At 41.3% G+C, this 4922-nt stretch overlaps 1 non-coding gene across 1 annotated transcript; it reads right to left on the bottom strand.

The window, feature by feature from the left end:
- Positions 1 to 3806: 3806 nt before the first annotated feature.
- LOC116910631 lies at positions 3807 to 3910 on the bottom strand. The gene has a single exon (XR_004389170.1). It is a non-coding gene; the product is annotated as a U6 spliceosomal RNA (small nuclear RNA).
- Positions 3911 to 4922: the final 1012 nt, after the last annotated feature.

Here is a 4922-nt window from a genome sequence, read left to right as displayed (position 1 = left end):
TAACAGCAGCTTTATGGGCGCAAACTCAACTGTCAAATTGTTCAAAACCTTATGGGCTATCCTTTCAGTCTCATGGCTCATGCCTTTTCTCCCAGCTTTCTTCTCCCAACATTCAGCTATCGCTCTCCTGCCCCCCGCTACCTCCTTTGAGCTATACTGATAACATTTCTTCTTCCCCTAATTCGATTCCCACATTTATAGCTATCCTGCTGCTGAGGCCCTGTTCCCTACCTGGGTAGATTTCTTCTCTCCCAAATCTGTATTGCTTGCTGCTATGGTAGCCATATGTAGCTGTTAGGTGTTTAAAACGTGCTTGGTGCAGGCTGAGATGTGCAATGAGATAAAATATGTGACAGGTTTCCAAGAGTTGATACCAAAGAGACATAAATGTAATCTCAGGCCAAATGCAGTGTTTGGGAAGCTAAGTGGATCAGGAGAAATGGGAATTAAAAGTAGGGCTCTGTACATGGTTGGCAACCGGTGTCTCAAGGAGCTCCATAGCCCCAGCCATTCAGACTCTTGTCTCAAAACAAAGTGACACGGGGTTGGGGATTTAGCTCAGTGGTAGAGCGCTTGCCTAGGAAGCGCAAGGCCCTGGGTTCGGTCCCCAGCTCCGGAAAAAAAAAGAACCAAAAAAACACAAAGCGACACAGAAGCTAACAGAGGGAGTCCCCCTTTTTGAGACAGGGTCTTACTGTTTCACCTAAACTGGCCTTGACTTCATGATCTTTCTATCTCAGTCTCTCAAGCCAACCATTTGGTTTTGCTGGTAGAGCAGGCTTGTCCAACCACGCTAGATTTGACTTTTTGACTTGGCTGCCACAGAATATAAAAATGCAGCTCATGTTATTTTTACTATTGGCAAGTAATATGAATTTAGTAGGGAGTTTTGGCTTTTGCCTCATAAAAAGGGTCAGTGTTTCTGTATATGCGCATGCATATGGGTGTGTGTGTGAGAGGCGGGGACTGAATCCTTGGTCTCATCATCCTAGGCAAGTACTGAAGTACATCTCCAGCTTTCTTTTTAAATGTTTAAAAGCATTTGTTGTTATTGTTTGCGTGTGTGTAATATGGGGGGGGGTTCCTGGTAGGCATGGGGAGGACAACTCCATCTTTACATGTGTTCTAGAACATGAGCTCAAAGACAATCGCCTTCACCCACTGCCCAGTCTCGAAGGCCTCGGGCTGCAAGTTAAAACCCAAGTGTTACCAGGTGGTGGTGGCACCCGCCCTTAATTCCAGCACGTGGGGGGCAGAGGTTGGCTGATCTCTGACTTTAGGCCAGCCTGGTCTACAGAGCCCATTCCAGGACAGCCAAGGCTACACAGAGAAACCCTGTCTAGAAAATCAAAGAAAGGGGTTGGGGATTTAGCTCAGTGGTAGAGCACTTGCCTAGGAAGCGCAAGGCCCTGGGTTCGGTCCCCAGCTCCAAAAAAAAAAAAAAGAAAAAAAAAAAAAAAAGAAAATCAAAAAAAGAAACCACCACCACCAATAACAAATCAATACAGACTCATTTAAGTAAACATTTAGGGGAAGTATATTTTTCAAAGCAAAGTCTTCAGTCTAATTTTTGATCAGTTTCTATTGGTAGAGTTACTTTTTCCAATCTTTTCTTTTTTTTTTTTTTTCCCCAGAGCTGGGGACCGAACCCAGGGCCTTGCACTTGCTAGGCAAGTGCTCTACCACTGAGCTAAATCCCCAACCCCTCCAATCTTTTCTATTATTGTTTCAGTAACTTTTTGTTTTGTTTTGTTTTAGGATTTTTGTTTGCTTGCTTCCCCTTATTTTTGTTTCTGAGACAAGGTCTCATACAGCCCAGGCTGGTCTCCAACCCTGGCTGTATCAAGGATGACTTTGAACTTCTGACCCTCCTGTTTCCATTTCTTGAGTACTGGGATGAGAGGCCTGTGTCATCGTGGTTGATTTCCATGGCTGGAATATTGACCATAGTCCTTTGCACATGCTGGTTAAGCACCTTTTATCAATCTTTCTCTAATGAAAAGTTTTATTCATCTATCAGGGATAATTTTACTGTCTTTAAACAATTTTTTTTTTCTGTGAATGTTCTTTTATGGTCTTGATTTTGACCATATGCAATTTTCCTATAACGTCTGGCCAAACTATATGGATTTTCAAATATACCCACCAAAGAAGATAGTCCTCGGGCTGGAGAGATGACTCAGTGGTTAAGAGCACCCACTGCTCTTCAAGAGGTCCTGAGTTCAATTCCCAGCAACCACATGGTGACTCACAACCATCTGTAATGAGATCTGATGCCCTCTTCTGGTGTGACTGAAGACAGCTACAGTGTACTTATATATAATAAATAAATAAATCTTTTTTTTTTTTTTTTTCCGGAGCTGGGGACCGAACCCAGGGCCTTGCGCTTCCTAGGCAAGCGCTCTACCCCTGAGCTAAATCCCCAACCCCTAAATAAATCTTAAAAAAAAAAAAAAGAAGATAGTCCTTAATTCTCAAATACTCCAGGGTAGTTCTAGCACACAGGACTGCTTGATTGCACTGCATGTCCCACTCATCCACAATTTCTAATCACTCCATGTCTTCAGTAGGGCAAAGAACAAAGGGCAATAATTCCTTGGATTATTATTAGCCGTTTAGGTATTATAATGGTAGGCTGTTTTTCTGTTTTTGTTTGTTTGTTTGTTTGTTTGTTTTGTTTTGTTTTTTGAGACAAGGTTTCTCTGACTCTGGGGAGACACAAGGCCCATGTCTATTCTTGACTCCTCACCCTCCCTGTTTAAAGATTTATTTATTATATACACTGTAGCTGTCTTCAGACACCCCAGAAGAGGGCATTGGATCCCATTACAGATGGCTGTGAACTACCATGTGGTTGCTGGGAATTGAACTCAAGGCCTCTGGAAGAGCAGTCAGTGCTCTTAACCGCTGAGCCATCTCTCCAGCCCCACAAACTAATATATTTAACATGTGCAAAATAACATGGAGAGGAAGTGTATGCAAGCACAGATGACACAAAGTCTGTTATGACTTTGTAATTTTTAAACCTGCTAGGTGACGTTTTACAACTTAACTGTTTTGTAGTATATATATTTGGAATTTGTCACGAACAAGAGGTGAGACAACACTATTATGATTTGTTAAAACAGTTGATTTTGTAACTGTATGTTTGTCTGTGCAGAGTGTATGTATGCCTGGTACCCAAGGAGGCCAGAAGAGGGCATCTGATTCCCTGGAGTTAGAATTACAGAGGGTTATCTTTATGTGGGTGCTGGGAATTGAACCTGGTCCTCTACAAGAGCAAGTGCTTTTAAGTGTGGAGCCAACTCTCCAGCCCTCAACAGGACTTTTAAAAAATTTCTTACAATCAAAAGGCAGGGTCTGGAGAGATGGCTCAGCAGTTAGGAGCATTGACTGCTCTTCCTAGAGGTCCTGAGTTCAATTCCCAGCAAACATATGGCAGCTCAAAACCATCTGTAATAGGATCCGATGCACTCTTCTGGTGTGTCTGAAGTGTACTCATACAAATAAAAATAAAGAAACCTAAAAAAAAAAAAAGATCAAAAGGCAGGGTCAAAATGAGCATGTTCTTTATTTTGTTTGTTTGCTGTTTTGAAACAGGGTCTCCTGAAGCCTAGGGTGCCCTTTAGCTCATGATTCTCCTGCTTCTGCCTCCTGAGGGCTTTGATTCTGTTGGCAAGTACTACTTGAGGCTAGGATTAACCCTAGAGCTTCCAGCATTCTAGACAAGCATTTTTAGCAATTAAACTGCATCCCCCAGTTTCCCCCTTAGCCATTTCCAAAAATCAATTTCATTTTAATTATTTTAAAATATGAAATACTTTACGAGCTTGTATGTCATCATCACACAGGGGCCATGTGAATCTTTTCTATATGGTTTCAATTTTCGTGTATGTGCTGCCAAAAGAGCCAAACTTCTATTTAAAACACACCTCCTTCACCCAGACTTAAGTTCTCCAAATAAGAGTTAACCCTTTATCCACTAGGTGCACAGCAACAGGCATGAAAGGAAAAGAAAACATAATTTATCCTAAGCTCGGTCTATGTGGTGACATCTCATTGAACACCACACATCCTTTTGTATTTTTTATATTAGTATTTTAAATCTTCGATTTTGTTATTATTGTGCATATGTCAATGTGGACATGAGTATGCCACAGAGTATGTATGTAGATTATAGGACAACTTGTGGAATTGGAATTCAGTTTTCTCATTTTACCTGTGGATCTGGATGATGGAACTTGGGTTGTTTCATCAAATGCTTTTACCTACTGACGCATTTTCCTCTGCCCATAGTTTATTTTTCTGTGTATATTTCATATATACTTAAAGGTTTTGGATTATAAATGTTCCTTCTGTGTCCTCTGTGTCCCACTAAGCTGAGAGTTTGACTCTGTGAATTCCCTTACATTTGCTTTTATGTCCTTCCAAGGTTCATGACACATGAGGATGTCATGATGCTGAGAAGAATGACTGGTCTAGTTGGATCTGCCCACGCTGACATATCTATGCCTTGTGGAATTTCAAGTACCCAAGTTAATGAGTGAAAATCTCCTAGAGTCAGCCCCTGGTCAGTTGGGTCATGGTTCTTTTCTAAGTGGACTTTAACTTATATAACTTGCATTCCCCCGAGTTTCCTTCTTTTGTTAGTTTCTCTATTATTTTACACATGACATTGGACATTTTCCTATAAACTACAGAGGCCAGTTGAACTCTCAGAATAAAAGGGTTTTTTGATGAGTGATTTTTTCTTTTGTGTGTTCATGTTCATATGTGGGGGTTTGCTTGCACATGTGTGTGGTTGACACCCACCTGACTTTTACCAGGGTGCTGGGCATCAAACTCAGGTCTTGATGTTTGAGGAGCAATCACTTTTCCTATAGAGCAATCTTCCTAGCTCCTCAGAACAAAGTTTTAACATT

This window comes from Rattus rattus, chromosome 9 (genome assembly GCF_011064425.1).
Source record: "Rattus rattus isolate New Zealand chromosome 9, Rrattus_CSIRO_v1, whole genome shotgun sequence".
Lineage (NCBI taxonomy): Eukaryota > Metazoa > Chordata > Mammalia > Rodentia > Muridae > Rattus > Rattus rattus.
The sequence above is the reverse complement of the archived record's forward strand: the minus strand, read 5'-3'. Positions and strand labels throughout refer to the sequence as shown.